Consider the following 9,710-nt stretch of genomic DNA (forward strand, 5'->3'; position numbering starts at 1 on the left):
TCTGTGAGACCCCCATTAACCCTCAAAATTTCTTGACGATCGATGAAAACTGCGACCTGTAGCGTGATTTCCAAAAAAAATTAAAAATGGGATGTATTGCCGATTATTGCGATATCTCCGTTATTTTGTCCCCTACGCCGACCTAGTTTGCATCATTGTAAAGATGTGATCTTCTACTTTCATAGTCAGGCTTTGCTTTTGGATAGTCCTCAACCAAAGCTGTGATTTTCGTCATTATAATTAAAATCGCAAAAATGAAAAGTTGTGTTTTATTTGCGACTATTGTGATATCTTCGTTCCTTGATCACCTACGAGAACCTACTTTACATCATTACAAAGGTGATATCTTCTACTTTCATTGTCAGGTTGTACTTTTGGTATACCCCTTACAGAAGCTGAGATATTGGCTTTGGAAAAAAACGTTGTCTTTTTATCCAAATAAGTTTTTTGCCCATTCCGGCCCTAAATATTAACCGACCATCACCAAAATCAATAGGCTTCTTCTCCTCCGGGACCCTCATCAACCTCCAAAATTTCGTGACGATCCGATTAAAATTGCGACCTGTAGTGTGATAACAAGGTTTAGATGGACGGACGGACAAACATAGCCCGATCGACTCAGCTCGTCGAGACATTCATTTTGGTATATGTAAGTATGGGTCTACGACCATTATTTCGATGCGTTACAAACTTTTGGGCCAAAACCAACTTATAATACCCTCCCTACATAATGGTGTAGGGTATAAAAATTTGGAATATTTATTTTGAAATTATTATGAAATAGTTGGCGGCACTGACAAATGTATGAAAATAGCGCCATCTATTGATTCATATGATCTCTGCGAGCAAACACGAAATTACCAGCGAGGTTCCACTGTACAGAAATACCAATTCATTTACAGTGGAACCCGGATAAACGATTAATTGCTTTTAATTCATATTCAAAACAAGACTGCTAGCTAGTTTTTTTAACGCGTCTTTTGTATCATCCGCTTTCGAAATTAACTATGTAACAGAACCTGTACACTAGGGCTATAACCAAAAAAATACCACCACATAGCCGTGTAGAGCATGGAAAACTATTATGAAATACGGTGTAAATTTTTCTCTATCGCGAAAAAAGTTTCCGCACCAAATGCATTGAAGTTCAGTAATGCATTTTTTAATTTTATCTGTTATAACAACATATTTGCTTTTCATTAAAATTTTTATTTTTTTTTGTAATCTAATTTAAAATCATTATCAAACCGTTCTGGACCAATTTGTTCTCAAATCGCGCCATTTCGGAGCATATAAAGAACTTTTAACACTATCGCAATTTTTGGTTTTTCTTTATAAACTCGTGAATTTTATGTTTATATTTATTGTACCTATCGGACAAGAGAATATGGGGTCATTTGCAACAAATTCGCGAAAATTACAGGTTGTTTTTGTTGACTTTGGCTGTGAGAATCGTATTTGTTTTCTACAAAAATACAACACCAGTACCATGTTGGGAATTTTGTCCTAATAATGAAAACGCGTTTCTAAGATCGATTCCGTGAAAAAAGTTTCCGCACTGACCGTGATTACTAAAACCCTTTTGATATTTTTTCTACTTAAAATTTTATATTTGCTTTGTTTGAATAAAAATTTATAGAAAATAAATACAATTCTCACAGGCAAAGTCATGAAAACGGTCTGTAACTTTCACGAATTTGTTGCAAATGACGCCATATTCTCTTGTCCGATAGGTACAATAAATATAAACATAAAATTCACGAGTTTATAAAGAAAAACCAAAAATTGCAATAGTGTCAAAAGTTCCTAATATGCTCCGAAATGGCGCGATTTGAGAACAAATTGGTTCAGAACGGTTTGATAATGATTTTAAATTAGATTACAAAAAAATAAAAATTTTAAAAATAAAAATATTTGCAAAAATTGCGAAAAGTTATATCCCTACTGTACACTAACACTAAAGATATTTTAACCTTCACACTTATTGTCATCTTACATCGCCGGATTATCTTTGGGAGAATACCAAATTCAAGCATGACTTTTGAACGTATGGTACTGTCGATGCCTGCTTTATTATCGACAATGGATAGTTTTAAGGATGCGCAGACATCGTTATTGGTTTGGATAGGTTTGAAGATGATGATGAGAGAGTTTTTATGGTTAATGCTTGTTGAATTGAACATCATGAAGAATAATTTTCCGGAATACTGCTGCGTTGTTAATCGATGGTTTGCGCTGGAAATAGAAAGAAGCAAATTGAGTAGTTATGTGTTTTGCTTGGTAAGCGTATTATAAGTTTGTTTTGGTAAAAATCTGTAACACCGCGAAATATTCGTCGGAGACCCCCAATGTGGAATACCACTCTTCATATTTCGACGAGATAAAGCGATTGTGAGATCTGTGTCCGTCCGTCCGTCTGTCCATTATAAATTGTAATAAAACTCCAGGCCGCAATTATGGACCGATCGTCACGAAATTTTCAGACCAGAATATATCCATATTTTTATTGGTGATGATCGTGAAATATTTAACGGGTGAAATGGACCAAAAACATAATATTTATCCAATTTTGTAACGGCTCTGTAGGTCGCAATAATAGTCCGATCAAAAATAAGGTAAGAGTATATGACAGAAAAAAAGCTTAGAATTTGAGATGGCGATCAAAAAACATTTAGAGGGTTAAATGGACCACAACTTTTGTGTGAAAATTGTGAAAATTTTTAATATACAGCTCATATCTTTATTCCTATATGAGACATTCCGGGCAAGTAAGCTATACTTGGAAGAGGAACGCTTGACCTTTCTATTGATTTCAATTGTTTTGGTGTACATGATTAAGATAACTGAATTACAGCCTAATAATATACCCAGTTATTTGTTTATAGTGTTGTCGTAAACACACTAGAGTTCGCAATTATAGCTCAATAATCACGAAATTTTGCACGAGGGAAGATTTAAGGTAGAAGAAGATGTCTACAATTTGGATATTGATCTGATATTATTTAGCGGGTGAAATAGACCATTACTTTTGTATGAAAAATAAAAATATATATTTTTTGTCTATATTTTATTTCCTGGAAGGCATATACCGGCAAAGTAGCCTACGTATGGCAAAAATACTGACCTTTCCCCCTGATGCAAATTGCAATAACGTGTCTGCTAGATAACGGGCCTACTGCCTAATATATCAAGGTTATCCCATTCCCAGTTTTTGCATTATTGCAAATACGTGCTCTACCGTATGAATTGTCCAATTGGATTTTTATACATACATTGCAGCATGGGTTGCTTTGCCACCTTTGTTTTGAAACGATTCCCCAGCCAGGCAACATCAAATTTTCAATGGTAGCAAAATACCCTTCAGTAATGTTGGCGAAATTTTCTGAGTTTTTAAGTCATGTAAAAGTTCTCTACAAATGGTGTCTTAGGACACGCCGTTCGGATTTCGAGATAAGCTGTGGGTCCCATCTCATTGAGCGAATATGAATCGGGTTACACTCACTCATTGATATTAGAGAAGTCTCCATTGTCCTTTATGGAATGTTTTTGAAACAATTATTATATTATTTTAGCTTGGATCCACAAAGTTATTTCTTACACACGGTGTGTCTTAACTAACTTTAAATGAAAGGTACTTACAACTGGGAAGTTTTTGCGGATTCTGAAACTACAATGTTCATAGATGAGAAAAATCAAAAAACAAAAAAATCGCTGGAGGGATTTTTAAATAAATCGCGGTCAAAGTTAACATTTTTAGTTTTATTTTAGGTTTTCAAGATATTTCAGATTCCGCAATAAACTTTTCAGGTGTAAGCGGTTTTCATTTGAAGTTAGTTAAGGGTACCGTACACGACATTGTTTTATAAGGAGGCGATGCAGTCAGTGCATTGTCCCAATTTGAACTTCTATTTTCAAAAATGGTAAAAACTCCGAAAATATCATAAAGGTCAATCTTTAGATAGGACTTGCGGTTTCCAAGCCAAAACGTGAAAATCTTAAAAAACCCTAGAAATGTGAACTTTGAGTGCGATTTATTTGAAAATTCCTCCGGCGATTTTTTTATTTTCCTCATCTATGAACATTGTGGTCTAAAAATCCGCAAAACTTCCCAGGTGTAAGCACCTTTCATTTAAAGTTAGTTAAGGTGCACCGTGTACAATAAGTTTATTTGTTCCATAAAAAAATTTTGATTTATGGAAAGCCAATTCCCAGGGGTAGTGGTGCAGGGTATCACATGGTCGGCCCCGTCCGACTATAGCATTGGCTTATTTGTTTTAAAAAGGATAATGTGATCTACACTTGTCTGATAGGAAGGTGAGAGTATCTATCACTAGAGATGGACAGTGGGTAAATACCCAATGGGTAAATACCCGGTAAATTGGGTAAATTGGGTAAATACCGGGTAAATACCCATTTGTGGGTATTTATTTGGGTATTTACTATATTGAATCGCTAATACAACATCTTAGACCCTATTTCTGGGTTTAGGCTATGAAATCGATTCAAAATGGATAGTTTTACAATACTTTAAACAAATGGGTAAATACTTGGGTAAATACCCGAGTATTTACCCAAGTGTTGGGTAAAAACTCATTAACTGCCGAACCACTTGACGTAGGCTGACAAAATTTGGTTCAAATCTTACTTATGTCAAGAGAATATATAGCATTTAAAATGGGGTTTCTGGGTCCATGTTTTGATATAGCCCCCATATAACCGTACCTCCCGATTTAAGGTATTTTTTGTCTATTTGCCTCATTGTACAATCATAGTGGCTGAAATTTGGCATAGTGAGTTCTCAATATGTAGCAAATACCCTTGCAAAAACTTGTCAACATAGGTCCACGTTTTCTAATAGCCCCCATATAAGTGTACCCCGATTTCGAGTATTTACCCAAATTTTGGGTAAAAACTCTTTAACTGGCGAGCCACTTGACGTAGGCTGACAAAACTTGGCATAAATCTTTCTTATGTCAAAAGAACTTCTGGTACTGAACATGGGGTCTCTAGGTCCATGTTTTAATATAGCCCCCATATAGCCGTAACTCCCGATTTAAGGTATTTTTCATCTATTAGCCACATTTTACAACCAAATTGGCTGTAAATTAGCACAGTGAGTCCTCAAGGAGTAGAAAATATCCTTGCAAAAATTTGTCAATATAGGTCCACGTTTTCTAATAGCCCCCATATAAGTGTACCCAGATTTCGAGTATTTACCCAAATTTTGGGTAAAAACTCTTTAACTGCCGAACCACTTGACGTACGCTGAAGAAATTTGGCTCAAATCTTACTTATATCAAGAGAATATCTAGCATTGAAAATGGGGTCTCTAGGTCCATGTTTTAATATGGCCTCCATATAGCCGTACCTCCCGATTTAAGGTATTTTTCATCTATTAGCCACATTTTACAACCAAATTGGCTGTAATTTGGCACAGTGAGTCCTCAATGAGCATTAAATATCCTTGCTAATATTTGTCAACGTAGGTCCACGCTGTCTTATAGCCCCCATATATGGGTACCCCGATTTCAAGTATTTACCCAAATGTTGGGTAAAAACTCTTTATCTGCCGAACCATTGGCGTAGGCTCATAAAATTTGGCTAGAAACTTTCTTATATCAATAGTATTAAAAGCATTGAAAATGGAGTCCCTGGGTCCACTTTTTGATATAGCCGTACCTCCCGATTTCAGAAACCCATATTGGGGCCACAAGAAAACGTGGACCTACGTCGACAATTTTTTGCAAGGATATTTTAAACATATTGGGAACCCACTGTACCAAATTACAGTCAGTATGATTGTAAAATGTGGCTAATAGTTAAAAATACCTTAAATCGGGAGGTACGGCTATATGGGGCCTATATCAAAACATGGACCCAGGGACTCCATTTTCAATACCCTTATTACTATTGATATAAGAAAGTTTTGAGCTAAATTTTGTCAGCCAACGTCAACTGGTTCGACAGTTAATGAGTTTTTACCCAATTTTGGGTAAATACTCGAAATCGGGGTACCCTTATATGGGGGCTACAGGAAAACGTGGACCTACGTTGACAAATATGTGCAAGGATATATTATACTCTTTGAGGACTCACTGTGCCAAATTACAGCCGATTTGGTTGTAAAATGTGGCTAATAGATGAAAAATACCTTAAATCGCGAGGTACGGCTATATGGGGGCTATATTAAAACATGGACCTAGAGACCCCATTTTCAATATTAAATATTCTCTTGATATAAGTAAGATTTGAGCCAAATTTCGTCACCGTACGTCAAGTGGTTCGACAGTTAATGAGTTTTTACCCAATTTTGGGTAAATACTCGAAATCGGGGTACCCTTATAAGGGGGCTATTAGAAACCGTGGACCTATATTGACAAATTTTTGCAAGGATATTTTCTGCTCCTTGAGGACTCACTGTGCCAAATTACAGCCAATTTGGTTGTAAAATGTGGCTAATAGATGAAAAATACCTTAAATCGGGAGGTACGGCTATATGGGGGCTATATTAAAACATGGACCTAGAGACCCCATGTTCAGTACCAGAAGTTCTTTTGACATAAGAAAGATTTATGCCACGTTTTGTTAGCCTATGTCAAGTGGTTCGGCAGTTAAAGAGTTTTTACCCAAAATTTGGGTAAATACTCGAAATCGGGGTACCCTTATAAGGGGGCTATTAGAAAACGTGGACCTATGTTGACAAGTTTTTGCAAGGGTATTTTCTACATATTGAGAACTCACTATGCCAAATTTCAACCACTATGATTGTACAATGAGGCAAATAGACAAAAAATACCTTAAATCGGGAGGTACGGTTATATGGGGGCTATATCAAAACATGGACCCAGAGACCCCATTTTCAATGCTAGATATTCTCTTGACATAAGTAAGATTTAAGCTAAATTTCGTCAGCCTACGCCAAGTGGTTCGGCAGATAAGGAGTTTTTACCCAAAATTTGGGTAAATACTCGAAATCGGGGTACCCTTATATGGGGGCTATTAGCTGCTGCTCCTTGGGGGCTCACTGTGCCAAATTACAGCCAATTTGGTTGTAAAATGTGGCTAATAGATGAAAAATACCTTAAATCGGGAGGTACGGTTATATGGGGGCTATATCAAAACATGGACCCAGAGACCCCATTTTCAATGCTAGATATTCTCTTGACATAAGTAAGATTTAAGCTAAATTTCGTCAGCCTACGCCAAGTGGTTCGGCAGATAAGGAGTTTTTACCCAAAATTTGGGTAAATACTCGAAATCGGGGTACCCTTATATGGGGGCTATTAGAAAACGTGGACCTATATTGCCAAATTTTTGCAAGGATATTTGCTGCTCCTTGGGGGCTCACTGTGCCAAATTACAGCCAATTTGGTTGTAAAATGTGGCTAATAGATGAAAAATACCTTAAATCGGGAGGTACGGCTATATGGGGGCTATATCAAAACATGGACCCAGAGACCCCATGTTCAGTACCAGAAGTTCTGTTGACATAAGAAAGACGTAAGCCAAATTTTGTCAGCCTACGTCAAGTGGTTCGGCAGTTAATGAGTTTTTACCCAACACTTGGGTAAATACTCGGGTATTTACCCAAGTATTTACCCACTAGTCTAAAGTATTGTAAAACTATCCATTTGAAACGAATTTACAACCTAAACCCAGGAATAGGGTGTAAAATGTTGTATTTGCCATTCAATATAGTAAATACCCAAATAAATACCCGGTAAAAACCATCTCTATCTATCACATATCTACCCAGCAAACTAAATGTCAGATGTCCCACACATCTGAACAATTTCGGAAGCAAAATCTTTCCGATTCTTCATGAGGTTTTCGTTTACATTTCTTTCTGAATTCGGAGCAAAATGTTGGAAATACATGACCCATCGAATATACATACATACCAATCTTTTTACACAACAACCACCACCGTCACATTATCTATTTATCTAACACGATTTGCCTACACAACACCCCTTGGTGCCGAAGTTTTTCGGCAATATACACACACGACACGATTGCTAAGAAAGAGCGTAACAGACAGAAAGTCTGCAAACATTCCAGTTGCAGATTCACAGATCATGGTCCTACAACGTTTGTTTTTCTTTTTGTATGTTTTTTCATAGCGGGATCTTTTTTGTTGGGGTGGGTTACTAAACCGACGCCCAGCCAAAGTTTTTACCGATCTTATGGGTAAACTTTATTATACATCCGTCGCCTTACTGAATAAGTTCTACCCATCAAAAGCGTTGTTTGCTGATAAATACACTGAAAGAAAATTACGTTGTATCAATAAAATTTGTCATTGATTTTAAACCAACGTAAGACTTTCTTTGTATTAATGAAGAAGTTTCAAAATAGTTATCTCAGTAAGTATGGACATACTCCCTATAGAAAATTATGCGGTCGTCATAAGACCCCACCAGGACAATCTGCTAAAAAAAAGCAAAACGATCCTATGTAGGTCCCAGAACTGCACATTTACGAACATTTTTTTTTATTTTTGTACGTATTCAAAGGAGTGGACCATATTATATATGGACTATATTGGTCCACATTGTTAAACTTTGAATAAAATATTGCGATGCATGAAGGTTGGACCAATGTCAATCACTCCTTTCGATAGCCAAAGAAGTAGTTGAATCACGAGTACAAGTGATTTCGGACTACATCTTTTTACGTGAAAAAAGTCATGATTTTTACAAGGGCATGGTGCAGTGAGGCTACTTTCCAATTTGCTTCTTAAGCACACATTTTGCATTAGTTCTTTGTAGTGAATAAATATACATTCCATGGAAAGTATTTAAAATGAACAAATAAAAATTCTTCGCGGTTTAGAAGATATGCACCTGCCAAAATGCTCAGTTTTGACTTAATTTTTCAAGGATATTTTTGATGTCCTTTTTAACGTGGAATGCAATAATTTATAATTATTATATGAAGCATATGGTAATATTCAAAAAAGTTTTACAATCGTTGAAGTTGAGGTTCACCATTTAATAAGTCGCGAACTGTTAATATATTTTATAAAATATGAATATATTTATATTAATTGAAGTGTTTTAGCCACGATCTCATAATATGGACCATAACAAATAATTTTCGTGGAAGCTGCGTTGGTGGTAATATAAAAAAATGGAAAAAAATGTGCTGAAGTTTACAAGTTTTTTTGTGTTCTTTCTTGATTTCTGGCCAAACCACACAAAACTCAAACCTGTGCTCAAAGAGAGAACTAAAGACTACCCCTTGGGCAACATGGTTTTAGTGTATGACTTTTCGATATATACTCTGCATCCCCCTAAAATCGATGCTGACATTTCGAAGTTTTGATTTCAGTGTTTTTCGAATTTTTCTTATAATTAGAGGATGCAACTAGATAATAATCGAAAGTAGTTTATAGGATTGTAGAACTCGCGATTCCACGTCCTTCAATGTATATCTCATATCTCCGTACAGCTTCCTAGTAATAGGAGTCCAAAGGCGAAAATTTGGTGCGTAAATTTTCTGAAAAAACATATTTTTTGGCTTTAAAATTTACAACTGTCGTACAGGTACCCCTGAACCCCGAGTGATTTTAGTTTTTTTACGTGCCAGATTCAATGAGCCCTACCGCGATGGAATCCATCCACTAAAACCGCTGATATAGATACCCTGAAAATAGGAAAATAAGCAAAATTTTATTTTGACTTATCCGCATACTTAACCGCGATTTC

The sequence above is a fragment of the Musca autumnalis genome, unplaced genomic scaffold (genome assembly GCF_047663935.1).
Source record: "Musca autumnalis isolate F117 unplaced genomic scaffold, ASM4766393v1 scaffold_3, whole genome shotgun sequence".
NCBI classification, from domain to species: domain Eukaryota; kingdom Metazoa; phylum Arthropoda; class Insecta; order Diptera; family Muscidae; genus Musca; species Musca autumnalis.